Source organism: Lycium ferocissimum, chromosome 1 (assembly GCF_029784015.1).
Source record: "Lycium ferocissimum isolate CSIRO_LF1 chromosome 1, AGI_CSIRO_Lferr_CH_V1, whole genome shotgun sequence".
Classification (NCBI taxonomy): Eukaryota; Viridiplantae; Streptophyta; class Magnoliopsida; order Solanales; family Solanaceae; genus Lycium; species Lycium ferocissimum.
Window position 1 is genome coordinate 32304625 of NC_081342.1, and position 13455 is coordinate 32318079.

Below are 13455 nucleotides of genomic sequence, written 5' to 3' on the forward strand. Positions count from 1 at the left end.
TTTCCCCTTTTAGTCCCCAAAATTAAAAGATTTTTGTTTATATCCTACCCCGAAATCGCAATCTAAAAAACCAACAACAACAAAAACAAGCAACACAAAAACTATTTCCAACAAAAAAATTTCCCAAAAATTTTACATCCATTTTCAACTTCCATGACTAAAAACATATACAATTTTTTAAAGACTTTATTTGTAAATAAGCCTTAAATAATACAAAAAGAGAAAAGTTTCATCCCTTTTTTCCCGCCCAAACGATAATTCTTAAGTTTCCCCCTGAACCCATGCGAAAATCCCCCGAAAAATTTTAGAATCACTATGGTTACCCAAACCAAACTACTACTCCGCTACTTGAACTTTGTCACTTTTAGTTTCCCCCTACCCCCTCTTTGTTTTTTTTGGGAAAAAACTGGGAAAAAAAGGGGGGTTATTCCCTTTATATAGTGGTCAAATTCGTACCCGTGGGGGTTTCGTTTTTGTACCCAATGTCCAAATTGTCCGCCAACTCCGGGCCGCGACTGACTTACGGGTTTCCCGTCTCCCCTAAATTAGCAAAATATTAAAAGTAAACAAAACAATAATTTAATCGGGTCAAGGATATAGCGCACGAAGACCGATAAGGCCTTTAAAAATAGATAAGCTAAAATTACGAAAAAACTACGAACAATACAAACCCACCCACTTTTCAGACCTCTACGGAAAAAAAACGTAATCATATGAGGGGACGGCCCCCCGCGACCCCATTAAATATGTACAAATGTAAAAAAAGTCTATCCAAAATAGGGCCCCTGGAAAAGGGGACCCAAACCCCAAATAAAATAACCAAAACAATCAAAAACCCCGACGTTGCCCTGCGGGCACGAAACCCCCCGAAAAAAGGGGGGCGAGGGGAAAATCCGAAAAAAGCAGAGACGAATAAGAAAAACAAAAATCGAAAAAAAATTGGAAAGAAAACGAGGTGCATGGTAATCAAAAAGCGTACGAAACTAAGAAGGACGAAAAAAAAGTCCCACCCCCCCTTGGGCTGGAACGAAAAGGCGCTCCCCCTCCCGCCCCCCAAACACATCATCCGACGGGAATATCTGAAACGATCGTAACATACCAAGTGGCCACCCTCCAATCGATTAAATATATGTAAGGTACTCTTCGGACCCATGTCATGTCATACCCCCCTCACAGGGGGCACGGGGGGTTGGGGGAGGAAAGCGCTTGAGAACATACCCCGGGCCCGGTTGGGGAAATTTTGAGGCACCCCACGGGGGTAGTGAGAAACTAATGCAATAAAAGACATGCTATTTCCGAGACTCAGAAGCATTCAAATGACAAATCGAATCAATGAAATCGGAGGAGTCATAGTGCGACTGCGGACATCCGGGGGTTGTAACCGTTGGGTTCGTGATACAATCAAATCAAGACTTAAGGGAATTTTTTTAAACAATTTTTAAGTAGAAAATGAGGAGAACAAAACGTTTCCTTTCCGTCAAGATAAGTCAAAATTAAAAAAGGATAGAATCAAAAAAGGGGGCCCTGGGGTAAACCGGGTGGCCAAAATTTATGTACAAAGGCTTATGGGTCGAAAAAGCTTGGAATCGGGTTTTACTTAAAAATTTTTGGCGTTTAACACTTTCAACTACTTCAACTTAACTAATTAAATTTCCCCCGAAAAAAAGGGGACAATTTCAAACGTGGATTACAAAATGAGTTGCCCCGGAAATTAAGCCTAGTATACCTGGGGCAGGAGGAAACGGTTTTACATTTTTTCCCCCTTTTTCGCTCTCCAAAACTCCGATCCGTTTGAAAACGCAAATTCACTTTTGCCGTTACTATTATGCAATTTGACTTTTCCAATTTTTGGTTTCTATTTCACGAAATTTTTGGCAACACTCCCCCATAAATACGACATCCCCGGTTTTAACCCCCAAAACAATCAAAAACAAAAAAAACCATTTCAACAACATTAACAATTCATTTAAAAAACATTTTAATGCTAATAATTTTTCCCCTATCCAACAACACCCATTTATGTTAACAACCGACATTCAAACTAACATCGATGCTTACATGTTCAAATAATAATCCGAAATTCAATGTTTAGAACATCCCGGGATCCATACAATATTCAAAACGACTCAAACACAAGTTACCTTTCCCCAAACCATCAACTACATTAGGGACTTCAACAACCATTTCCTCTTTCCAAAATTTATAACTACATCAAAAATATACCTTAACATCATTTTTCCTACAAATTCAAGAACACATTGACCATATAAAATTTTAACCACCCCACGGGCAGCCAAAAAGGAATCATTCCCATCATTTTACATCTAAACACATGACAAAACAACAAAATCCATATAACATTAGATACCATGGCTTAAGACTTCCCAAAACCCCCAAATCCCAATCTTCAAGGTTTCATGATTTCCATCCTTTCAACCATTAAAAAAACACACATAACAAGCAAAAACAATTAGTTCATTGCTCATAACATACAAAACACCTACACGGCCTGCAACTCCAAACCCCCCACTTCAATCCATATTTTTTTTTTTCATTTCCATACTACAACACATACAAACCATCTATAACATATGAAATATAAGATTAAACCATACCCTTTTCCCGTTTTGGGCCAGGCTTGCTTTTTAACCAATCTTTTTTCTTACTAATCCAAAACCCTTCCATTTTTAAACACCTTCTAAAGAGTAGAATTACTTGGAACAACAATTTTTTTTGGGTCACTTTTTCTCCCTTTTTGCCCTTTAAAAGGTTGGTTATTCTCTCCAAGCTTCTCAATTTTTTTCCAATCTTCTGTGTTGAAAATGAGAAAGTGAGGGAAATTTAAATTTATCTTAATGCTTCAAAAATAAACATCCATGTGGCCATGGGCCCCCCCAAATTAGGTGGCCCCCACATGGCCAAATTTTTATGAAATTCAAATTTTTTTAAAATTCTTTTAAATTTTCCATATGATGCCTAACTTTCCATAACCCCAAATTTTTAAAACCAAAACCCATAATATCTCACGCCAATGAAATCATAACGGGTTGCAAACAAACTGTTAAAACCTTTACTTTATATCCCGGGAACCTCTGTTTTCTTTCCGCAATTACCCAAGTCCCAGACGAAAGTGTTACACCCCCTATTTCGCTTGAAAATTCTGTTTTTGCGCAGGTAGGCAAAACTTTTTTTCCGGTTTTGTTGATTTTGTCTCAACATAATGCATATTCATCCTTTGTTTGGTTTGGGGTGATTGGGAAAAGGGAAAATTGAGAATGAAAGTTGGGAAAAAATTTGGGACCAAAAAATGAATTATGAAAATTTAATTTTTTCAAATGGCCCTGGTGGCCGGCCATGTGGAGGGTGTGGGCCATTGTGTTAAATTATAATGTGTGTATAAGATGACTTAGTCATCTTTATCCTTTGTTGCCCAAGGAAAATCAAAAACAGGAGAAAGAGAAGAGAGGGGAACGGCCAAGGGGGAAAAAAAAGGAAGATAAAAAATTGACCATGGAAAATTATTTTTTTTTGTTTTCCTACTAATGGGGTGTTTAATAACGTGGAGTCGTTGTTTCAAGCGGGGACTACCGCACCCTTGGCCAACTTTGAACAATTTGAGGAATTGTGAAGAAAGGTAAGTTGTAATTTGTTTTATGAGTTATGGAAGGCTTAGGTATGTAGTATGTTAATAGGGATGAAATTTAAAAAATTTGGATGTTAGATTTGGTTTGCGAAAGTTGGCCGTGTGTTGTTTTGGGTGAGATATGATTTATTTGTTGAAATTTTGGTGTTGTTGTGAGGGTAGAAGAAATGAAACTCATGGAATGTTGTTTTTTTTTGGGTTGGGGTGTTTGGGGCATGAAAGAATTAATGTTATCTTGTTTTTTGGTTGTCGTCGAATGAATTTTGAATAAAATGAAGGTTAATGATCCAATTTGGCAGATTTTTTGTTTTGGGGTAAATATGTTTTTTATATGTTCTTTTAAAATTTGTGAAGATCATTTTTAATGTATGGGAAGGATAAAGGGTATGAATTTAAAGGGAAAAGAAATGTTTGTTGATTGTTTTTTTTGTATTTAGAGGGATTCGGTGGAGAACATTGGTTTTGGGGCTGATTTGAATTTTTTGCAATGGTTGGGAACGCTCTTAAATCGAAATTTGAAGGGCCTTTGAGATATTTGAATGTAGAATCAATGATGTTTTTTTATGCTAAGGTTCAATTAATGAATGGAATGTTTTTGAACCAGGGGGAAAGGGATTAAAAGATAGAATTTTAAATTATTTTTTAAATGTTTTTGAAATTGTTTTTGGTCTTGTTGTTTGAAACCCAGTTAAATTTGGGGTTGATGGATTTTTAAAAAAAGTGCCCAAAATTGAGAAAGTAAGGGTTTGGGAATTGGATTTTTAGCGGTATGATAATGTTATGCCTATCGATGTTTTGAGATTTTGAGCCCAGGTTTGAGTTGTTTGGGGCCTAAAGCAAAAAAGTAGGAATTACCCTTCTCTTTCTTTTGGCATGTCTTAGACGGAATTATGATAAACATGATATGTACCTCTTAGAAATTCCATTCGTAAATCTCGAATATTATATTTGTGAATCGTATTTGTCATGGCTGCTGGCATCCTTAGTATAGTTAAGTCAAGAACAGATGGCCGATATGGTTGAGTTTAATGTTGTGTGTTGGGATTCGTATAAGTTCCTTGATGTTCGTATCTTTAACGCGGTTGAGTTATGACCCTTATGTCTTTTGTAGGATTAAACTTTTAAGGTTTCAAAATAGCTCTGTTTTCAAAAGAATCTTGTTTTCAAAAGAGACTGCTCTAAAACCGATCTTGAAACTACGAACGTCCGTAACTTTTGCATACGACCTCGAAACGCCCCAAAACATAATATGTAAGTTCATAAGACATCACTCTCCCCACCCTCGTAGTCGGCTCGGACGTGGGCCCGCACTCCGTCCGTGGGGCCCGCGGCCTTTCTATGCCACCTTTATGGATTTTTCGAAAAATTTAATATTTTATTCACTATGATTATTTATTTTTTCTCGTCGAGTTGGAAATAAGGATTTTATGTCCATGATTTTTGATACGTAAATAAATTCAAGCCAAGTTTAGTTTAATATTCCCCGAGCGAGATTCGGAGGAAACTCGTTTTTGCCTATGGTTTTGGATTTTCAAAAAGAGGGTTCGTTTGATCATTCGATCGAGTCCGCGACGATGTCCGATGTGCGTGTGGTTACCACGGATCCGTTCGTGTGTTCTCGTGTTACCCTTTCACCGGATCCCCGGCCGGTATATGATCGTGCGCACTATGATATATTCCCCGGGTTACGTCCGTTACTTGTTCCCCGAGACCTCGCCATAGGCCGGGTTCGTTTACGGTTGCGTCGTGATATGGCTGGTGACGTGTTGCGATGATGTGTTGTGTTCCTGGGGATACCGAGATTTGAAATCTTCCTGAGTTAGGCCGTGTTGTGGCGCCAGCAGGGTGGCGACCACGTTCTCGGTCCGCCGGGTCCCATGGACCGCATTTGATATGCGAGGGACGGTGCAGGGATTTAGTTTGTTCTCCGATGACGAGTTGATCACCGGGTGATTTGGTGTGCGGTGTCCCACATCGGTCATTGCCATTCCATATGACGGATTACGATGTCGATATGAGTATGCATGATTTGTGTGCGGATGTAAGTACTTAGATAGTCAAGCTATTACGACTTCACTTTCTGTACTTCCTACTTTAGTTACGACCTCGTTCGATGTATGCTATGCTTTACATGCTGCAGACATATTTCGTACTGACCCCTTTTTCGGGGGGCTGCATTTCATGCCACGGTGCACCTAACGGGGATGAGTTTGGTGATGCCAGCGAAGATGCCCACCGGATAGGCGAGCTCCATTTCCTCCCAGGTTGCCGCCGAGTCGCAGTGCTTTGTATGGTGTTCGGTTATGATAGAGACTTTGCAGACAAAGGTCGAGTGTATGATATGTCGGTCCGGTCTGTTAAGCGGCTACGTAAGCCGGTGTGTTTGTATGCATTATGCTATCGATGTGTTTGGCAAGCGCGGTATAAGCGTCGTCAACAGTCGTGCCTTATATTATAGATTTTATACTATTGCAAATTTTATTTGGTTTGAAAAAAAAAACGAAAGGCATGTTTGTTTTCTGAAAAATTTTCATTACGTGCGTATGTTATGTTTTGTGGGTCCGCTTTGGGTATGGACATTACGAGGTCACGGCCGGGTTCGTCGGCCCTAGATATGGTTTGGTGCCCATCACACCCTATCGAAATCGGGGCGTGACAAAGTGGTATCAAAGCAAAATCCGTCCTAGGGGTTGTCTCCGCAAAGTCGTGTCCAAGAGAGTCTTGTTTATGGTGTGTTGCGCGCCACATTTATAAATGTAGAGGCTACGGGGCATTTAGGATGGTTACTCTTCTTTCATATCCGAGATCGTGCCGTAGCCAAGTCACAGAGATGGGACTCTACCTCGATTTGTGATTGCAACAAGAATGACCCCGACAGAGGAAGTAAGTGACGATGTTGGAAGTCACGAAGTTGGCGCAGTAAGTAAAGGTTTGAAAGATGTATGTTGGCAAGGATATGGGACTCACGATTGAAATACGAGTCGAGCCTGGTGCGGGAAAGCAACAAAGAAAGTGTATCAGTACCGTTTTCTGAGCTGGACACACGAGGCAAGCTTTATCATTTTCGCATCGTTGTTGATGTTGGGAGCCCCGTGAGGCCGTGATATGATATAATATGCATATATGTATGTTGGCCCGTGAGACATCATTGGTATTTCCTCGCGTTGTGTTTTGAGGTAGTAAGTATAGAGAAACTCAAATTTTCCGTAAATGGAAAAAGAGAATAAGACGTGTGTTTGTAATACGACTTGAAAGGTCGTAGTAAGAGTGAGATTAAGACAAAAGTAAGAAGGAAAAGGTTAACCCGAAATCCTTATGATGTTTACGAGAGCTAGTCAACATTCGAGGACGAATGTTCTAAAGGGGAAAGACGTTACACCCGTATTTCGACGTTGGAATATTCTAAGTTTGTTGCGACGAGGTATGGACAAGACTTTTAATTTCCGGTTTTGTTGATTTTGTCTCAATGCATAAGTGCATATTCATCCTTTTGTCGGGTATGTGTTGTTAAGGGTAAGATTGAATAAGGAAAATTAGAGAATGAAAGTTGGGAAAAATTTGGGGACCAAAAATGAATATGAAAAGTTGTCATTATTTTGCAAATGGCCCTAGGTGGCCGTCATGTGAGTGTGTGTGGCCATAGGGCCATGTGTTAAATTATATATGTGTGTATAAGATGACTTAGTCATCTTTATCACTTTGTTTCTTAAGGAAAATCAAGAAACATGGAGAAAGATGAAGAGAGGAGAACGCGGCGGAGAAAAAAATGGAAGATCAAAAATTGACCATGGAAAATTATTTTCTTTTGTTTTCCTACTAATTGAGGGTGCTTAATAACGTGGAGTCGTTGTTTTGCCGTTGACTACTCGTTATTCATCCTTGGCCAACTTTGAACAAGTTGAGGAATTGAAGAAAGGTAAGTTGTAATCTTGTTTTATGAGTTATGGAAGGCTTATGTGTATTGTAGTATGTTAATATGGATGAAATTTATGAAAGTATGGATGTTAGAGTTGTGTTGTGAAAGTTGAAGGTTGGTCGGTGTTGTGTGTATGGTGTGATGATAGTGATTTAGTTGTATGCAACATGTTTGTGTGTTGTTGTGATGTGTAGAAGATGAATGAACTCATGGAATGTTGTTTATTGTGTTGGCCGAAAATAGGGGCTGCTTATGGTGTGCATGAAATGAATTAATGTTATCTTGTATTTTGGTTGTCGTCGACATGAATTCTATGACATAAAATGAAGTTAATGATCCAAGTTGAAGCTATGATTGTTGTGGGCTGTTTTGTAGGTAAATATGATTTATATGTTCTTTTACAATTGTGAAGATCATGTTGTAATGTATGGGATTGTGGATGGGTTGCGTATGAATTTGAAGGAAAGAAATGTGTTGTTGATTGTTTGCTTGTATTTAGAGGGATTCGGGTGGTACGACACATTGGATGGGCTGGATTTGAATGTTTTGCGAATGGCTTGGAACGCTCTTAAATCGTAATTGAATGGCCTCCTGATTGATACTTGAATGTAGAAAATCAATGATGTTGACTTGATTGCATAAGGTTCACCGAATGAATGGAATGTTGTTGAACTACTGGGAAAAGGGATTATCAATGATAGAATGCGTTTGAAATTATTTATTAATGTTGCCGTAAATTGTTGTGGTTCGTTGTTGTCGATAATCGGCCGAGTTAAATTCTCGTGGTTGATGGATTTATAAGGGAAATGCCCCAAAATTTCGTGAAAAAGTAATGGCTTGAATTGGATTCTTTAGCGCGTATGACTAATGTTCGATGCCTATCGATGTTATTGTAGATTTTGAGCAAACAGGTTTGAGTTTGGATTAGCCTAGGAAGCAAACCAGGTATGTGAACTTACCCTTCTTCTTTTTGCATGTCTTAGACGGAATTAAGGTATAACATGATATGTACCTCGGGAAATTCCATTCGTAAATCTCGAATATATTTGTGAATCGTATTTGCTTGCTGCCGTTGGCATCCTTAGCATAGTTAAGTCGTGTTTGTATGTCTTCGATATGGTTGAGTTTGGAATGTTGTGTAAGCAATTCGTATAAGTTCCTTGATGTTCGTATCTTTAACGCTGCTGAGTTATGACCCTTATGTCTTTTGTAGGATTAAACTTTAAGGTTTCAAAAGAGTTCTATTTTCAAAAGAATCTTGTTTTCAAAAGAGACTCGTTCTAAAACGACCAAAACTACGAACGTCCGTAACTTTTGCATACGACCTCGAAACGCCCCAAAACATAATATGTAAGTTCATAAGACATCACTCTCCCCTACCCCTCGTAGTCGGGCTCGGACGGGGGTCGGCACCCGTCCGTGGGGCCCGCGGCCTTTCTATGCCACCTTTATGGATTTTTCGAAAAATTTAATATTTTATTCACTATGATTATTTATTTTTTTCTGTCGAGTTGGAAATAAGGATTTTATGTCCATGATTTTGATACGTAACAACGGTTTCTGAAGTTTAGTTTGATATTCCCCGAGCGAGATTCTAGAGGAAACTTGTTTTGCCTATGGTTTTGGATTTTCAAAAGAGGGTTCGTTTTGATCATTCGACCGAGTCCGTGATGATGTCACGATGTGCGTGTGGTTACTTACGATCTGTTCGTGCGTTCGTGTTACCTCTTTCACCGGATCCTGGCCGGATATGATCGATGCGCACTATGATATATTCGGGGTTATGCCGTGTTACGGTTGCCCCAGACCTCGCCATACGGTTCCGTTTATGGGGTTATGCCGTGATATGGCTTACGATGTGTTGCGATGATGTGTTGTGTTCGGGGATACGGAGATTTGAAATCTTCGGATGTTTGTGTTGTCAGGCGCCGAGATAGGGTGCGACCACGTGCATCGTCCACGGTCCTATGGACCGCATTTGATATGTGAGGATGTGTGATGAGTTTGTTCTCCGATGATGAGTTTGATCACCGGTGATGAGGCAGGTCCCACATCGGTTGCTATCATTCCATATGACGGATTACGATGCGTTCGATATGAGTATGCATGATTTGTGTGTCGGATGTAAGTACTTAGATAGTTGGGTTATTACGACTTCACTTTCTTCGTACTTCCTACTTTAGTTATGACCTCGTTTGATGTATGCTATGCTTTACATGCTCGGTACATATTTCGTACCGACCCCTTTCTTCGGGGGGCTGCGTTTCATGCCACGCGGTACCCACGGATGAGCCTGATGCGCGAGGCAGATGCTCCCTCCGGATAGGCGAGCTCCATTTCCTCCGGAGTGCCGCCGAGTCGAGTGCTTTGTATGGTGTTCGAAGTTATGATAGAGACTTTGCGTACGTTGTCGAGTGTATGATATGTCGGTCCGTTTTTTTGTAAGCGGCTACGTAAGCCGGTGTGTTTGTATGCATTATGCTATCGATGTGTTTGGCAAGCGGCTATATAAGCCGAAGTGCTGTTGTGCCTTATATTATAGATTTTATACTATTGCAAATTTTATTTGGTTTGAAAAAAAAACGAAAGGCATGTTTGTTTTCTCGAAAATTTTCATTACGTGCGTATGTTATGTTTTGTGGGTCCAGTTTGGGTATGGACATTACGATAGTCAGCGGGTTCGCTCGGCCCTAGATAAGGGTCGGGTGCCCATCATACCCTATCGGAAATTGGGGTGTGACAGAAAGTGCGGGATATAACATCCTTCCCCCCTTTATAACATTCGTCCTCGAATGTTCAATTAGTCTTACAAGGTCTTATAAGGATCTCGGGGGCTATCATTATTACTATAGCTTGCAGCCTCAGCTACCACTTATTCCTCCTTCTCCACTTTCTCTTCAGCTATTCAAGTCCTTGCTTCTCCGCTATTATTCTGCCATAGCACCTTAACACACATCACATCTTCGGCACGCAACCTTCTTACCCTACGAGTATTGTAATGAAGTTCAATACCTTCCGAGTTGAGCTTCTCCTTTTTATCGAATCTTGTTACACCCTTCGTGAGTAATGTCTTCAAGTATTTCTACATGTGAAATTCACTCTCCCTTGATAGCCCGCTAGTTTCGATTACCTTACTTATTTCACCTTATAATTCCCTTTTATTCAACTTGCAGCATTCCAAACATATCGCCCAGTGTCACTTCACTTTTGCCGTATTCATTCTTTTCTGTGAGCGTTCACCTTTTTGGGGCGTACTTAATATAATTCCCGGTTATACTTTACCCTATGCCTAAGTTTCTAGTTTCAATCCGGCGATCTTTTGATTCTGATGTTCTGGTCCTCTGACCTTCCACCTACTTGTGTTCTTTCCTTTCCAACTATCATTGCATTCGAACTTTCCAAACTTAACCCGTGGTAAAACAACATCAACTTGTCTTATAACATTAGTGCCACCTGTACTATTTCCCACTTAAGCTTTGCTACCCTGTCCGCTTAAGGCCTTCTCTATACCGCCCTGAGAGTTGCCGGGATACACATATCTGCTGATATAATCATATATGGGACACACACCTACGCAGACACGTAGTCGCTATCGTCTCACTTGCATAATATTTCCAAACACTGCTCGAACTCACCTCGATTCCAAAATCGTGACACATCTCCCTCTTCCTTACCGGTCTAATTTGCCTCGTTCTACGTGACCTCCTAAAACATTCGTCCACTCAGTATATTCCAAGTCCCTTTAGACTACTCTAGCTTCCCATTCGCTTCTTTTGGCTGAAGTTGTAAAGTTTTCAGAAACTTCCCAGGGGGGTCACCCATCGTGAAATTTCCCTCACCCTAGCACGCTTAACTTTGAATCTTCGTCGGAATACAATACTTTAATACTGGTATATTCGCGTCCTCTCCACTACATGACCTCCGTCATGTAATTTGGGGTAAAGTAAAGTCCTGACAGGTTTTCGGACGCCCTCGTGACACAATTACAATTTTACCCTTCTTGATCCCCCGTGTTCACTTTTTATCTACGGACACAACTACCTTCCGTCCTCGACTCCCAGATCCACTATAATAGTGAACACACCTTAATTATTCCGATTTACGAATATTTGACTATCGACCCTTACCAATCCGGCTTACCGCCATTACGTAACAGTTATGTAACAAATACACACATATATAGAACAAATTTCAATAAATACTCGTATACCTGTGGACGAGCTGTCTCCAGCCTGATCTAGTAGGCTATAGAGCGAAGGGTACTCCTCCTCGTCATCCCCCTCGCCTGAATCTGAGAGGTATAGGTAGTCCGACGACTCCTGGTTCACCGATGACCAGGACAAAGGGCTAGAGTACGGCGTAACGCTCACTGAAGAAGCTGGCGGAACATAGTGCTCCACCATAGGAGCGGCTGGCTCAAAGTCGGGGAGCTCCTCTCCCGGTGCCCCCGCCCCATACTCGGACGGATCCGTGTCGTAGCCGCTCTTCCGGAAGATCCTCCTCACCGGGGTCGCGACTTCGAGAGGATCGTCGCCGATCCTCCGAAGGATCGGGCCTCAATCGAATAGCTGGGCTCCTCCCGCCGGCCCTACCTCCTCTCCGGGGTCAAACACTCGGGGGGATCGTAGCAGATCCTCCGAGGGGTCCGTCTCACAGAGTAACCGGGGCTCCTCCCTCGGGCCCGAGCCCGAGGTCCCGAGCATACCTTGTGGGCCTTGTTGGCACCCTATCATCGAACCCCGACCTCTTCATCTTCTATCAATCGGTACCTACCGTTAAGAAAGCGTCGAAATGGTCTTTCCTAGACTCGGCTCTATCGCACGATCTAAGACAGTAAAAAGGTCTTTGATTCCTAAATGCCCCCGACCCCCGTTTATAAGTGTGGCCGGCTTCACACCATAAACAAGGCTGCGCTGGACACGGTGCCGTAGACATTCCGAGGACATAACCGCTCTGATACCACTTTTGTCACGACTCAACTCCGTAGGCCGCGACTGCACTTAGCCGGGCACTTACACGTACCTTACCCTAAATTAGCAAAATATTAAAAGTAAACGGAAACAATAATTTAATCGAGTCAAGCGGATATAGCGCACGAAGACCGATAAGGCCGTTACAAAGATAGATAAGCTATAATCGTACGCAAAACTCACGAACATATACAGAACCCACACCACATGTCTACAGACCTCTACAGAACAAAACGTAATCATATGACGGGACAGGGCCCCGTCGTACCCAGAATAAATATGTACAAATGTAACAGAAAAGTCTATACCAAAATATGGGCTCCGGACAAAGGAGCGCTTCAAGCAGCTGAGCAAATAACCTAAACAGCGAATCAACAACTCAGACGTCTGTACCTGCGTGGCACGAAACGCGACCGAAGAAAAGGGGTCGGACGGAAAATGTACTGAATATGTAAAGCAGAGACTGTAATAAGTAAAACTAAAATCAGAAAGAATGTGCAGAAAGCAAACGAGGTGCATAGGTAATCAAAAATGCGTATCAGCAATCATAAGTAAGGCATGCAGAAAACATATGCAAAGTCGGCCCCGCTATGGGGCTCGGTGAACAGAACAGAGGCGCTCCCTTCTGTCCCGCACCCAAACACATCATACTTCAGAGCAGGGAATATCTCCGAAACAGATCGTAACATACCAAGTGGCCACATCACATCACATAATCAGATATCAAATATATGTACATGACACATCATACTTCGGACCCATGTACATGTCATACCTGCCCTCACACCGAGGCACGGCGAACAATGCAGAGGAAAGCGCTTGAGAACATATCCCTGCCGGAGCTCGGTGTGGGAAATATTGAGGCATCCACGAGTGGAGTAGTGAGTAACTAATGCAATAAAATGACATGCATATTTCCAGAGACT